General features: G+C 33.2%; 1 long non-coding RNA gene across 1 annotated transcript in view; it reads right to left on the bottom strand.

The window, feature by feature from the left end:
• Positions 1 to 16,820, bottom strand: part of LOC141276398 (uncharacterized) — a 148,728-nt gene that overhangs the window by 60,071 nt on the left and 71,837 nt on the right. Inside the window, exon 3 of the long non-coding RNA XR_012325896.1 lies at positions 16,259 to 16,362. This is a non-coding gene — a long non-coding RNA (uncharacterized lncRNA). The remainder of the gene's footprint in view (positions 1 to 16,258; positions 16,363 to 16,820) is intronic.

A 16,820-nucleotide genomic window follows, 5' to 3' on the forward strand; every position in this document is an offset into this window, starting at 1 on the left:
ACAATGGTATGGCTACTTTCATGCAAACATCGTGATGTGGAAACACTTTGATAAGACATAAAGAGTCATTGCTACTGAATTTCAGTTTTTTTAATCATAGAGGAATGTGCAAAACACACAACATCTATGACTAATACCTAAATCATGGATCCCCATCCCTACATGTTAGTAGTGAGTAAAGCTCAGAAATAGAATATAATAGACATGGGTTATAGACCAGAAAAGAAATAAGGATTGAGCATTTATGTTGAAAATATATTACTTTGATAGAAAAAAATTTGCATTTTAATCTTCCAATGTAAGAGTCCATGATGGAGCAACAGGGACTGGGCTTCCTACTTTTAAGCCATCAGAAAAAAAAATGCACAAAATATATGAAACAACTGTCTTTGAATTCTGGACAAGAGATAATTCTGGATTTATATCCCTAAGAGATGGTCAACAAACAAAAGGAACTTATGAAACGCCGGCTTTTTCACTAAAGGTATATTTCTCGCTGCTGATCAGGGAGCATGATCACAAGCAGAACATGATGATCTTGTCAAATTAGGGAATCAGTCACTGACTCTGTAGTAGATGGAAGTTGCTAGACAGAGTTCCCAAGATACAGGAAAAGGGTTCAAAATCTGAATAAGTGTTCTCCTGAATCTTTGCTGAATACCTAGCAGTGAATGCGTAGAATGAAACACTATGAAAAGAGCAAAGTACAACATGGGAACAGTGAAACTGAACAGTTCCCAAACATTCCCCAGGGCTGCGAATCATCTGACAGTAAAAAGATGGAAAATGTTCCACTGTGAAAAACTAATCATAAGAAAGTAAAGTTGCTATATTTATATCCAAAAAAAAAGAATACGCTTTACAATGGTAAAGGTGTAAATTTGTCAAGAAGATGTAAAAATCAAGCATGTCAATGCCCCTTATGTATGTGGTGTGTGTTAAGAACAGAAAACGAGATCTACCTTCCGAACAAATCTTTAAATACACAATATAGAATTATTAACTAATAATTATATATTATAATATTAAGAAATTCCTATTCAATACCTGTTTAGAATAGTTAGTTCAGATTTGTATAGAATGTTTTCATTCACTCATCTAGTGGTTTGATTATATGAGAAAGCAGTTGACTGTTTTAGTGAAGCAATTCTAAATTATAAATATAGTGGTAAATTCAACAACAGAATCATTTATGGGGTAATTATAATCATTTCACAAAACACGATAAATTTGTACTACATTAAATAAATAAAAATCCAGATTTGTGACATTTGTTATGGTTTGTGATTATAACAACAGTGTATGATATGGACATTTTCATTATTTTTAATATATTTATTTATTTATTTTTGGTTGCATTGGGTCTTCATTGTTGTGTGTGGGCTTTCTCTAGTTGTGGCAAGACGGGGCTATTCTTTGTTGCAGAGCAGGGGTTCTAGGCGCAATGGCTTCAGTATTTGTGGTGCACAGGCTTAGTTGCTCCGTGGCAATGTGGGATCTTCCTGGACCAGGGCTCGAACCCATGTTCCCTACATTGGCAGGCGGATTCTTTTTTTTTTCCTTTCCTTTTAGATGATGTACTTTATTTTTTCTTGCAAGAAGGTTTTATTTTTTTATTTTAATTTTTGTGAATTTTAGAATTCTATTTATTTTTTTATACAGCAGTTTCTTATTAGTTATCCATTTTAAACATATTAGTGTATATATGTAAATCCCAATCTCCGAATTCATCACACCACCAGCATCCCCACCCCACGACTTTCCCTACTTGGTGTCCATATGTTTCTTCTCTATATCTGTGTCTCGATTTCTGCCCTGCAAACCGGTTCATCTGTACCATCTTTCTAGGTTCCACATATATGCGTTAATATACGATATTTATTTTTCTCTTTCTGACTTACTTCACTCTGTATGACAGTCTCCAGATCCATCCACGTCTCTACAAATGACCCAATTTCATTCCTTTTTCTGGCTGAGTAATATTCCATTGTATATACGTGCCACCTCTTCTTTATCCATTTGTCTCTCGATGGACATTTAGGTTGCTTCCATGACCTGGCTATTGTAAATAGGGCTGCAATGAACATTGGGGTGCATGTGTCTTTTTGAATTACGGTTTTCTCTGGGTATATGCCCAGTAGTGGAATTGCTGGGTCATATGGTAATTCTATTTTTAGTTTTTTAAGGAACCTCCGTACTGTTCTCCATAGTGGCTGTATCAATTTACATTCCCACCAACAGTGCAAGAGGGTTCACTTTTGTCCACACTCTCTCCAACATTTGTTGTTTGTAGATTTTCTGATGATGCCCATTCTAACTGGTGTGAGGTGATACTTCCTTGTAGTTTTGATTTGCATTTCTCTAATAATTAGTGATGTTGAGCAGCTTTTCATGTACCTCTTGGCCATCTGTATGTCTTCTTTGGAGAAATGTCTATTTAGGTCTTCTGCCCATTTGTTTTTTTTATTATTGAGCTGCACTGCATGAGCTGTTTTAGAGATTAATCCTTTGTCCATTGATTCGTTTGCAAATATTTTCTCCCATTTTGAGGATTGTCTTTTCGTCTTGTTTATAGTTTTCTTTGCTGTGCAAAAGCTTTTAAGTTTCATTAGGTCCCATTTGTTTATTTTTGTTTTTATTTCCATTACTCTAGGAGGTGGATCAAAAAAGATCTTGCTGTGATTTGTCAAAGAGTGTTCTTCCTATGTTTTCCTTTAAGAGTTTTACAGTGTCCAGTCTTACATTTAGTTCTCTAATCCATTTTGAGTTTATTTTTGTGTATGGTATTAGGGAGTGTTCTAATTTCATTCTTTTACATGTAGCTGTCCAGTTTTCCCAGCACCACTTATTGAAGTGACTGTCTTTTCTCCATTGTATATCCTTGCCTCCTTTGTTGTAGATTAGTTGACCATAGATGCGTGGGTTTATCTCTGGGCTTTCTATCCTGCTCCATTGATCTAGATTTCTGTTTTTGTTGTGTCTGTACCATATTGTCTTTATTACTGTAGCTTTGTAGTGTAGTCTGAAGTCAGGGAGTCTGATTCCTCCAGCTTCATTTTTTTCCCTCATGACTGGCAGGTGGATTCTTAACCACTGCACTGCCAGGGAAGTCCTGACATTATCATTTTTAATAGCTAAAATTATTATCCTTAAAACTTTCATTTTTGTTGCAAAACACCTTTATCATAGAAAATGTTCAGATGTAATATATTTAAATTGCTGATCAAATTATATATTTTCAAACATTTTAATATCACCATTGTCACTATAATCAAGCCTCACAAATTTCTTTCTTAATTAGATACAGTGTTCTAGATATTCTTATTTTGGTTATGAAAGTAGTTCTACAGTAACAATTTAGTTGTTGCTTTCTTTAAAGCACGTCTCATTGTTCTAGGCAACTTTTTTCATGAAGTTTCTCCTGTTTCAACATTTAGGAAAAATGTTGTTTTGCTGGGTATATTTTAAGTTGTATTAAAGCTAATACTATAGATTTCTCATTAAAACTACATCACCACCTCAATTATTCAGTTTAATCCAATTGAAGACCTTTTTGTATTTTTCTTATTTAGATAAATATAACAACTACAGGCCATGAAAGGTATAATTGCTCCCCTTAACTAATACAGTTTTATAAATATTGGTGCTTTGGTTCCCATGCAACCAATACTTCTGACTTCTGTGTAGATGGAATAGATAACCATTTTGATATCATTTTAGTTGTTTTATTTTAATATGTTATAATTCTCTGCAGTTAATTATCATAAATAACTTATTCGTGATTAACATTTTAAAATCAAGGCTGAGGATTTACTGTATTACATATAGTGTCATTTTCATAAAACACACAGACAAGCTGTAGAAAGTCTATGGAATTATGCAATTTAATGATGAAGAAGAGAAAATAAGTCTTTCAATTTAAACCACTGATGTAGATTATTACAATTATATTGTCATTTATCTATATAGATTTCATTGAAGCAACCCTAGGACTTAGAGGGAGTGAAAAGCAAAAGCAAAGCAAATAATAATAATAATAATAATCTATTACTCTTTGTTAGAGGGCTCGTTTTCCACTACAAATAAGGACAAATTCTACTTTGTGTTTTTGTTAAGATGGAAGCCCAAAAAGTGAAGTTATACAATGCTACCTGAAAATAAAGTTTTAATATTGATAGACTGCTTGTGTCTTACCAAAAATATTAGCATACAAAGATGCTATGTTCAATACTTTTGCCTGAAAATACTGAGGGTTTTTAAACCAGCAACTGGAAATATTTTCTACCCACCAACAAATTGTTACTGTCTTACACCAAGGTCTGATACAAGTTATTGATATCAGGTTCATTTCTATATCATAAACTTTACAGTTCTGGGACATGGTCTGAGACTTTATGGGAACCATAAAATTAATACCCATGACTGCTGAGGCTACATTTTTCCCTTGGTCTCTTTGAAAAAGGACATCAGTTGTGTTCCATAAACTTATTCGTATAAAAATAAAATCTGTGTATAAAAAACAGGTATAGCATAACAACTGACTTGATTGTAATCCATTTAATTCACTTCATGATTCTATTTTCATTAATTCAATCAATATCAGTTATTTTTTTCCAATGAAAATTGTAATCATCTGTTTTATAGAAAGCAATTGATAAATGCTTTAGAATTGAACTGAAAGGGATTTGAGCAGTTAAAAATGTAATAATGAAAACAATGTTTTAAAAGTAAGAGCAGTGTCATAATTGATTGTAACCATTGTTTCTTTGGCACTGTAATCATACTGGATATACTGAAATCTCCAGTTTCTGGTAATTTGTGACTTATGCTCAACCCCCTACAGAGACATTGTCCCCAGAATTGTACAGATTTTAAGAGTAATAAATTCATATCACCAGTTCCAGTAAAATAAATACATTTTAAAATACCTAATTTTATTAGAGTGTTCCATTCCATTCTAGTAGAATTAATCTGATATTTCTCAGTGTGGGTGGGGGATGCATGGGGCGGCAAATGAGAAAATGCAGGTGAAGTTAGCATTATGCCTGGCACATAGGAAGTACTCAGTAGGTAAATGCTATTGTCATTATCATTATTATCTTTCTCTCTAAATAATTAAAGCCTAACCTACTCCTGATTATTATCTGTCAAATACGGTAATATTTTATCTTAAAGACTATATACTTTTTATATCACACAGCTTTAGCATCCACAAGCCTAGGAACATAGCTAGTATTCAATAAATATGTCCAAAATCAAACTCTTAAGTTCCCTTTCAGCTCTAAAGTATTGTGAGTTTCTGAATGGTATTGAAATAGTGACTTGTGATCTATACTCTTAAAGCAAGTCATGTGGAGCACCATGGACATTCAGTTTATCATCAGAGATACCTGAATGAATTATGTCAAGTGTTTGTTTATTGACAGTGGGGTGAATATTGTTTACTGGTTTTCAGAGGTTAGCTTTTGCCTCGTTGTAAAGCTCTAAAGAAATCCAGCACCTTCAATGAAACAAGATCACTCTCCTTTGGGAACATAAAGCTGCAAAACAGGTATAGATACCACAAGAAGAAATCTCAATCTAACATACGAAGGGGACAAATCCTTTAAAAGGACTTTGCATGGCAGCTGGAGAACATGACAGTTTTTCTGTGAGCCAGAATTGGAGGTAAAACCAGATGCCATCAGATATTCATTCCTTTGGCTCTGTTTCACTACCATGGGACCCATGTATTATACCACAGTTCTTTTTTAGAGCTTCTGGTCTTTGCCGACTCTGTTTTCCCATAATTCTGATCTTCATTTAATAATGTTGGTCTGCCTTTATGTCGCCCTGAACATGTTTCTTGTTTGTTGAGAATGTCTCTCTTTCAAAGCTGATCAATATAAATCTGATCCTGCCCTAAGACTCTGAGTCTTTCTTCAGAGATTAATTTCAAAGCATTATCTTGTTTTGAATCTTGAGTAACATTTAATTCTGATAATCTTTACATTGTGTTTCAATGGGAGGGCCTAAACCTATATCTTCCAATAAGAATTCAAATCTAAAGCAATTTTTAAAATTTTGTTTTCCATAGAACTGTCTCATTTTTATATTAAATTTTGTTTTGAATTTCTAAGTTCTTATACATAAGCCCACATCCTTCTCTTTTGCATCTTAAACGTTGAAAAAACTTATACCGTCTCAATTTATTCTATTGGGTTGGCCAAAAAGTTCCTTAGGTTTTTAAGTAAAAATAAAAGACACATTTTTCATTTTCACCAGAAACTTTATTGAACAACGTATTCACCCTTTTGTGCCACTACCTTCTGCCATTTTTTAGGCAACTTCATAATTCCATCTTCCCAAAATTTTTATCTTTTTGAGCAAAGAACTGTTCCAGGTGCCTTTTACAGTCTTCCAGGGAATTGAAGTTTTTTCCATTAAGAGAATTTTATAATGACCTAAATAAATGGATATCCGAAGGTACAATGTTTGGTAAGTACAGTGGATGAATCATAACTTCTCAGCCAAGCTGTAACAGTTTTTGCCTGGTCATCAAAGAAACATGTGATCTTGCATTATCCTGATGGAAGATCATGCATGTTCTGTTGACTAATTCTGGATGCTTTTCATCGAGTGCTGCTTTCAGTTGGTCTAACTGGGAGCAGTACTTGTTTGAATTAATTGTTTGGTTTTCTGGAAGGAGCTCATAATAGAGGACTTTTATGATAGTCCAATCCCACGATATACACAACATTGCTTTCTTTGAATTAAGACCGGCCTTTGGTGTGGTTGGTGGCGGTTCATTTCACTTGCTCCACGATCTCTTCCATTCCACATTATTGTGAAGTATCCACTTTTCATTGCCCATCAAAATTTGTTTTAAAAATGGAACGTTTTCATTATGTTTAAGTAGAGAATTGCATGCGGAAATATGGTCAAGAACTTTTTTTCACTTAACTAATGTGGAATCCAAACCCTAAAGTGATTCACATAACCAAGCTGGTGCAAATGATTCTCAGCGCTTGATTTGGATATTTTGAGTATATTGGCTATGGTATAACATTGATTTTCTCAATTAATGTATCAATTTGATTGCTACCAACTTCAACTGGTCTACCCAACAATGGAGCATCGTCCAGTGAGAAATCTTCAGCAGGAACCTTTGCAAATCACTTTTGACACGATCCATCAGTCACAGCACCTTCTCCATACACTGCACAAATCTTTTTTTGCATTTTGGTTGCATTTCTACCTTTCTTGAAATAATAAAGCATAACATGCCAAAAATGTTGCTTTTTAAATTCCATCTTCAATATTAAAATGGCTACACAAAAATTCACCAATTTTGATGTCTTCTTTTTAAATGCATGCTGATATGACAGCAGTCACATACAATCTAACAAAATTGTTTTGAATGAAGTTAAAGACAACTAAGTACTACTAGAGCCATCTTACAGAAAAAAATAACGAACTTTTTGGGCAACCCAATATAAACAACCACTAATTGATGAATCATATGTTATTTACTAGATCAATCTATTCATTTCATTCATATTCATTTTTAAACTAATAATGGCTCCTACATAACTGGCATAGCTCCTAAGATCAGGGGTTTGTGGGGTTGAGGGGGAGTGGGGCTCCATATACAGAGGCTAGTCATTATTGACATAATAATAAAGTCTTAAACGTTATGTTGTTTTCTGGATTTTTGTTCTTTTTTTTTATTAGTATTATCAAGGAGACCAGATAACCAATTTGCCCTGCACAATCCAGTTTACAACAGTTGCCTGGATTAATTATTACCACTTTTTTCATTCTTGAAAGTGTCTTTGTTTGGATGATAAATTATATGGTAATTCACAGAGCACTCAAGTGGAGGCAAATTTCTCTACATTTGTTGGATCAACCACACATCCTGTGTTCTGCTGAGCCATCTCAAAACATGCTGTCTATGAAGAAGGGGCTTTATTCACTGTCGACCACACTCTTGATTATAGTCTATTATGTGCAACCATAAATACAATGGTGAATATGGATTGAAATTGAAGGATAACATAAAATACCTGGTAGTCACACACTTCTTACTGAGTTTTCAGTTTCAGGGAAAAATACTATTATATAATCTCATTATCATTGATTTAGAGAAGACAATTGAAAATAGAATACAAAAGGAAGAAGGAATGTGAGGGTATTCCGTTTTGATTTAGAGAGAAAACTAAAATTATTATTAGAAAGTGGGGGGAAATGAGAATTTGATCTACATATTAGAAAAGATTTCTCTATAGAATGAATCCATTAGTTCATGCCAATCTCCTAATAAATGATGGAAATATCTTTGTTCATCATGCTTAAGGTCAGAAGTTTCCAAGTCAGTGCTTTAGAGATTGACTTGGTTTTCAACAAACATTGAGAGATATAAACTAATAGGATTGTACTATCAATATTATTATAAATTAGTAATTTTAATACAATTTTATGTACTTGTTTTTTTTCTAAATGAATTCCTTAAATGTGGTATACTTAATCATTTTTTCAAACTTTAAAAAATATGCTTTATTAACATTCTATAAAACCATTACTCTTAGAACATATAATTTCAGGTCAAATTAATAGTTGTGAAAGAAAATTCAGTTTAACTAACTACCTGATTATATTCTTGTTAAAGGATAAAGTATTCTGAAATTTTTCTCTAATTTATTACATTTACTGATGAACTCTTTTGTCATATTAAATTAGCACCTTAAATATATTTATTTGCTGGGTTGAATAGCATCATTTTTACCCCTTTAAAACATAAATACTATTTTTTCTTATATGAGTTATTATTTTTCCTTATGCTATAGGTAATCTTCAGCTTCTTTGAGTTCCTTGAATGTGCCATATCTTGCTTCAAGTCCCCTGTTTTATTTCCTCCTGGAAGCTTTGTATCTGCTCTTCAGTAAGTTAAGTCATAACCATGCTATAGAGCATTCAGTATCTTTCAATACTCTTTAGCGAAATTAACATGTTAGATTACAATAAATAGACTAAACTTGCCTATTACATTTTAATTATTTGATGTTAAAAAGTGCATGAGTTTTAGGTTTTGTTTTTAATCTTTGAAAGAATATAATGAAAACTTGGCAAGATTATGTTTAGATAACATTTCTTACAGTTCACCTGATTTCAGTTTCTGTTTACTTTCTTCTGTTTATTATTTTGTTTTCCTTTCATTTGGAAAAGTTTTTTCATGCAATTGTTTTCAAATAGTTCAAAGTAATGATGATATTGTTCTGATGAGAACAACCATATATATTTTTCTCCATAATTAGTTTATCAAGTCCCAAATGATTTTTTAAAAAGAGACAGTTAAAAATCTTCATTTAAGAAAGAGAAATCTGAAATAGCAGAAACAAAAATGGTGTGAACTAGAGGTATGGCACATTTTGACTGCAAGGAGCTAAGATAAGATAAAAGCACTCAGGAAAAAAATCAATTATTTAGGGAAGACAGAGTCCATGTTTCATCATGAGGTCCATGACAGGTTATGCTTGAGGTAATCCAACTGTATGAGGACTGTCCCAGCAGTCAGTAGGGGCCTTCAACAACTTGGAGGCAAAGTTGGAGGATAAAAGAAAATGTTCACTTCATCATGGCCCTCCCATTAACAGAATTCCTTAATAGTTTATTCTAGGGCTCTGTATAAGTGGATTTTTCTAGGTTGGTGCAGTCCATAGGATTAGGCATATATTTCTTATTGAAACTTAACTGCATGGAAGCTTGATGAACTTATTTGAACATAGGTTTGTTATTTTAATATGTGCTATCAGGGACCAAACTGACTGATACTTGGTTGTGACTGGGCCCTAAAGCATATATCCTAGAATCTCATAATTAAACTATCGATGGAAATTCTTCCATAGGATTCTTTTTTGACAAATTGTCACTGACAAATAAGCACTTTGAATTATCTGTAATATTAATTTGAGACATATAATATTCCATCCTATTCTATATTTTACACATATTTGGGGGAAGAAATACTTTCATTTTATGCTGTTATCACTTATGTGCATATGGAAACTTGATATTGTATATACGAAGTCAGTAGCACTATGCCCAGTTCATTGTTAAGTGCTTTAGTAAATTTTGGCTACTTTATTATTATCATATTAATTAATTATAATCTGTCTGTGAGGAACTTTACAAAGAAGATACATACACATGTATGCCTAAATATAGGTATATGATTTTTCTTTTATGAAAACTGTGTGAAATGGGCAAAACTGGTGGTAGTATAACTAATTTTATACCAGGGAGAAAGAAAGTACAGGGTTTGTCCATGGCTCCATATGTAGGAGTTGGGGAGCTGCAACTGGACCAGACAAACTGACTCCTCTTACTGTGTTCTGTGCATGTTAAGTGTCTCAAAGTCTCCCTCTCTCTTTTTCACACACTTATTCAGTCCCAAAGCTTTGCACTTTCTTTCATATTTGATTTTATATTTTCATCTCTATCTTCATCAACAAAAAGCATATTGTAATAAGGTTCTAATAGGTTTGATTATCTTGAGTATTTCCCCTTTCAAATAATTAACATATGATAATTACATTTTTAAAATATTTACTGAAAATCTATAACGTGCTTGGTAAATTAAAAGACATGCTTCTTCGATTAATTTTCATAAAACTACTGCTTTAATCTTATCTTTCAGCTGCTCAAAGATTTGACATAGAATTTAATTTGAAAAAATAAAAATTATGATTCCTAGACTATAATTTAAGGTGTTCTTCCAACCTGTATTTCCAACTCACCTCCTATGATTTAATGGGTGGAAACCTTCATTTTAGCTAGTTTATTTTCCTTAATATCTTCTAAACATATTTTTTGTTTTGTTCCTCTATTTTTCCCCATGTTTGGGAGTCACTATCATTCTTAACTGTTCTCCTTCCCTCTTTCAATGTTAACAGAATATTACCCAAACTTGAAAGCTCAGTTAAAAAAACTATCCAACATCTCTATAAAGATATTCTTGATTATAAAATCAGAATATGTCCTGGAATTGACTTCCTGGACTGTTTATACATTTCACATACATGCCATATATATAAGGCTTAATATTGCCATTGTTTCAATCAACATTGTTAAGTACTGCTTAGCAAAAATTATCTCATATTATTTTATAGTTATTTAAAATTCCTAAGCACAGGAAATCCTGAAGTGAGTGTAAAAGTTTCTTGGTGTTTTCAGGCCTTACAGTAGCCCCCTTGGTTTATTTTAAATGCCTTTCAGTATAGAAATCATCTATGTCATTCTGCACGTTTCTAGCATCCATGCCTGAAACATGGATGAATTCTCAGTAAAGATACAGAGAACTCTGGGAAAACCAGTATCTTCAGAATAATCGCAACATTTCAAAGGATTCTAGAATTAGTACAGATTCTATAGTGTTCTCCAAAAGAGTAAATGTTTGGTTATTGATAGCAGCAAAGTGTTTGGATGAATAAGCATTTGCCCTGAAATTAGTGAGTATATAATACACAAAAAAGTGTTGCATTTTCCTATTTTTTAAAAAATAACTTCTGTCCAAATATCTAAACTGGTGAATCACTAATAAATTTCAAAGTCATTGATAGCTACTCTATCAATTTTTGGACTGAATAATATTTCCCTGTATTCTTAAAGACTATTTCTAACAAAAGAGTTTGGCTTACATCTTAGTAGATATGACTTACTTTTAGGGCATCATAAACTGATAAACTATTTTTGAATTCATAATTCTTTATTGAACAGACATGGTGAGCAGCACTGATTTATTTTTTTACCCTGTATTGAAGTAAGGGACTCTTTGTGCTTTGAAAAACTGATTTTTTTCTCTTTCTTTCTAAATTACATAAAATTAAATTTAATGATGATCTTTCTGATTTAAGAGATCCAGTTAATCCTGAATGAAATTTAAAATGGCAATCTATAAAGGGAATCATAAAAGCAGACAGTATACTATTTGTGCTTTTTTTTTTTTTGAGTGAAGACACATTTTCTATGCACTTTGTTGCTTCTAATCAAACAACTAGTTCACAAGTACAACTACACAGAACAGATGGCAAAACCTTTGCACATTAGACTTTATATGTGAAAGAGAGACACTTTATTTTAAAATTGTCACTTGGGAGCATAAAGTGTTCTCATGAGAAAAACACATTTTACACTTTAAAGGCAGTCCATAAAATAAAGGCAGATGTTTAAATGACTTCCTAATTAACACAAAAACAAACATTTACCTACACTGTGGGGATGAAGAACTGTATTTAAGATGAACCCTTTAAAACAGCCTGGGACATGTTTTATGTAAAGCAATACCAAACATTTTGTCTTTTAGGATTTTCTATCTTCTGTTAAGAAAAGGGTAATTATTATTTATCCACAATTCATTAATCTGAAATTGTTGTAAAAATAATAGCTGTTATTTTCTAGTTTGATTAAAATACCTTTTTTTTTTTGTGGCCTCTCCCATTGCGGAGCACAGGCTCAGGGAAGCCCTAAACACTGTGCCACCAGGGAAGCCCTAAACATGTATGTCTTTTAATGAGCATTTCACTAGGTTTACTGAAAGAATATTGTATAGGTAAAAATAAATATTTTGTTAACTCCCTGGCTGCCCAAGAGTAGGTGTAAAGTAGTGCAAAAATGTCATTAAATGTGATTCAAATTGTTATTTGAAAATAAATTATCATACTTTAGAAGTGAATTTCTAAAAATGTCTTCCTACAGTGTTTTTTAATTTCCTTCAGTGTATCCACAGATGTTAGGTTTCACTTTCTCTGTTTTCTACGCCCCAGAAAAGAAATGTTGTGAACGGAGACATACACAATTGTTCACCTTAGTGTGACACTGAATAGAGAAGTTTAAACCTTCTGTTTTGAGTTATTCTCCAAGTGTGAGTGACGTGGACAGGTGGAGAACTACGGATATACATCAGTCAAAAAACAAGGGCATTTTGAAGAAAATACAGCCAGACCACAAGTTATGAATAAACTGAGTTGTGAAAGTTGTTTGCAAGTTGATTGTTTAAAACTTGGAAGAAATTTTCTTTCCCATAGGAATCACACTCACCAGATTTGTTTCCTTGGCCGGTGTGAAAATAGATGTAACCCACACTGTAACAGAACCTGACTTTAAAATACTGTTTTTCAAATTACAGGGCAAGATACCACTACTGGGTTTTGAATTAATTAAATAGGGAATGACCATTTTTTCATAAATGAAAATAATAGAATATATCAAATAAAATTCTGCTTTTTGAGTATAAGAATGAATTTGTGACAATTTTTATTTTTATAAATATGTCTATGTTATGTATATGTGTTTAAAGTTTTGCCTATATTGATTTGTGAAACTGAAGGGGTTTCACAGCCAAAAGTTTGAAAATCACAGGTTAAAGCATTCTATAAAAGCCAATAACTATCTCTGTCTACATTCTGTCACTGACACAGTCCAAAAAAAATTGTGTTTATGAAACTATTTTTAAACATTTGAGTCTATGGCTTCACTAGATAAGCAACATGAACTGCATTTGGAGTTGCATTCCAAGAAAAATTTCAACAAAATTAATTCTGTATATGTATTTCTAAAAATAGTTGTCATTTCGCTCTGTGGTAATTAGACATCAATGGCAAGTAGTTCAACCAAATAGACACAATAAATTTTACTAAACATTTTGAGTAACAATAACCAAACATTACTGGGGTTGGGGTGATATCTGTGGGAATGAGGCATTTTTGATCCCTCTTTGTGAATTCAAGGGCTCAGTTGTGTGAAATCCCCATTTCTCCAAAAGGGGTGAAATTTTTGGCAATAAGTCATCCTGGCTAATAGGTCATACCTGTATGTTTCTCCAGGTGTTGGGAGTTAAGAATATTCTCTGGCTCTGCTTTGCCTAAGAACTTCATGTTTTCTAGTGTGGCTAGAAACATTTTACTAAGAATGCTGGACTTTAGGAAAAGAAGTTCTAGGCAGGTATATAAGAGGCCTCCAGCTGAGTGCTGCTCTCTAGCCTCCACTGCAGACCCTGGGTAACTTAGGATGTATATAGAAGAGAAAGGGACATTTATGAATCCATTTTCTGTCCACTTAAGATGGAAATGTGAATAAAAGTTACAATCTAGGGCACAATGAGGCTAAGAGAGACTAATACAGAAGGAACTGCAGGTTTTTTATATTAGATTTGTAATGGAGGTGTTATGGGAAAATGTAAAAACCTGTAGGAGGTCTCTTTACATTTTGTTTCCTTACCATTATCTGAATTTCACTTTGAAAATAAGAGCCTTGAAGGAATTAGTGGAGAGGAAAGTTGAAAAAGTAAATTCATATCACAAATAATTATAGGAAAAAAACAGAACTAGGTAGGATTCTCTAACTAAAGAGAAACCAGAAGCCACACTGACATTCATTTTGTTCCTAAACCAAGTCCAACATTTACCATGGGGGGTTATGAATAATAAGCTGTGGAATCCGATTCTGGTTAAACAGAAAACGATATTGGGCTCACAGACTGTTAGAGTTGTAGATATAGGTGTGAATCTAAGCTTTGAAAAATCATCCAAAAAACCGTTCCAGAGAACTGATATAATGAGGAAACCAAAATTAATGTTGCCATTTGCACTGCAGTCAGAAATTGGGACAGTCCTCTAGCTGCTGCTGCAGCCAATACACTTTTAAAGCAGGAACTCCACCTGGTAACTAACATTGTCCTTGAAACTGGACAACTCAGGCACAAGCCTTGCTGCAAAATGAAGATCCTGGGCACAGCCTGTTGCCTTACCTTTGCACTTCTGAACCAAACAGTTGACATGCTGCCTGACAAGTAATAAGCTGTAGGGAAGCATTTGCTATTATTATAACTTGGAATGAGTTTCTGATAATTTTCTCATTTCTCTATGGCCTCAGCATTATTTCCTAAACACTTAAATGACCAACTATGCCCTGTTTTCTTTATCCTGGCATTATTTCTGGTTCCTTTTACTGAACTTTCCCCTTGATCCAGCACACTGGCATGAGAAGAGGCCAGTAAAAGATTCAGAGGTTGATCTAAGAACAGGTGGAACAGGACACCAAGAACAATCTTTCCCTACTTTACAGTTGGACATAATCCTGGCCTAATATTTTTTTTTTTCTCTTCCAAGGGACAAAATGAAAAGAGGTCACCAGATATCCTCAGCCAGATATGGTGATTATGTTATTCCCTTCAAGCAAAAGAAACTTTTGTGGCAAATTAAGGTGGAATGATTCAACTAGTATTAAATCACAATATAAAGCCCCCTTTTCATTTACCAAACACAAAAGATTCAGATCATCCAAACTTCATTGCTCAGATCTACAGCCAGCAGCCCCTTAAGTCATTTCCACTGTAACCTCCCAACTGTTGCAGAGAGCTATATCTGTTGTAATGAGCAAATAAAACTGAATTTATTTTTGAAAAGTATGGTGCCTGTAGTATGTGCTATAGACTAGTTATGTATATGTGTATGTTTGGTCATGGGTGCTTGAGACTGTATCTATGCTTATTTTAGAGCATTCATTCTCATGCAGGCAGGTAGTTTAGTAAGAAATATGAACACATACATAGGTAAAGCCTGCTACAGCTATTTTTTTCAGAGATAATAACCAACAGAAGAAAGAGGAAGGGACTCAGAACTCAGGTATGGCAATGGGTGATCTGTTTGAAAATAATTAACTACTTTTGATTTTTCATCTTAATTTTAATATAAAGTTAATATCTTCTATAAGTTTGCAAATCAGTATTTCTTGTTGGAAGTAGCTTTTAGCTTTACCATTATTTAAATATAGGGTAAGACCTTATTTCTTTAAGATGGCACCAAAAGTTTGTTTACTAAAATTTTTATACATATATTTTATGTAGAAAATGTGAATATTTATGTATTTGGTGGTATTGACCTTGTACTTGAATTACAAGTGTGGAGTTACAGGTTACAAATATATGGTAGGTACTCATCTTTTATTGTGACTCCAATATTTACACCTATTTAGTAGTAACTTACCACTAGAAAGCTCTAACATGAATAACAACAGCAGGATATAGCTTATTTATTTCCCCATCATCTTTTTCAAGGTAGCCTCCCACAAATTTAGAAAAGTGTCCACCTTGCTTAGCCCAAGTTATTTCAATGACATGAAGGTACTATGGAATTGCAATAAAACTACTGGAAGGTCCTTGAGTGCATTTGAAGTAGACATTTTTCAATACAGTTTCTAATATAAATCTACTTTTTCTTACCGTGAGGGTGTGAAGGTATGCTGAGTACCAGTAAAGACTTCAGAGACTCATAAGCACTGTGTGAAGAATGTTTTTTCTTCTGTTCCAGAACAGAATGTTTCATCCTGACAACAAAGATGAGAGTGTCTGTCAAAGATCTATTGATAGCTAAGACAAAATCACTACCTATAATTTATTCCTTGGTGAACTGAATTACAAAAAGATAAGTAGTCACCATTTGGAATTTAAAATGGAACACAGTCATTTAAAAATAAGACACCGAAGATAATACAAGCATAAAAGCAGACATTATGAAACTCATACTTAAACTTTATATTTGCTAATATGCATAATTACATCTTCTAGGGAAACGTGAGTACTGCTCACATGACAGTGTTGAAATGAATGAACACACAGTTAAACTCGATGAGAATGAGGGTGATAGGGAGGCTCAGATGAAGATCTACTCTTGGGAAGTAGTTTAAAATATTGTCCATTTAGTACCATCTGTTGAATTCCATACAAAAAACAATGTTATTCAGAACTCAATTTTTGTGAGACAGGAATGAAGGATGTCTCTTAC

Source organism: Tursiops truncatus, chromosome 14 (genome assembly GCF_011762595.2).
Source record: "Tursiops truncatus isolate mTurTru1 chromosome 14, mTurTru1.mat.Y, whole genome shotgun sequence".
Classification (NCBI taxonomy): domain Eukaryota; kingdom Metazoa; phylum Chordata; class Mammalia; order Artiodactyla; family Delphinidae; genus Tursiops; species Tursiops truncatus.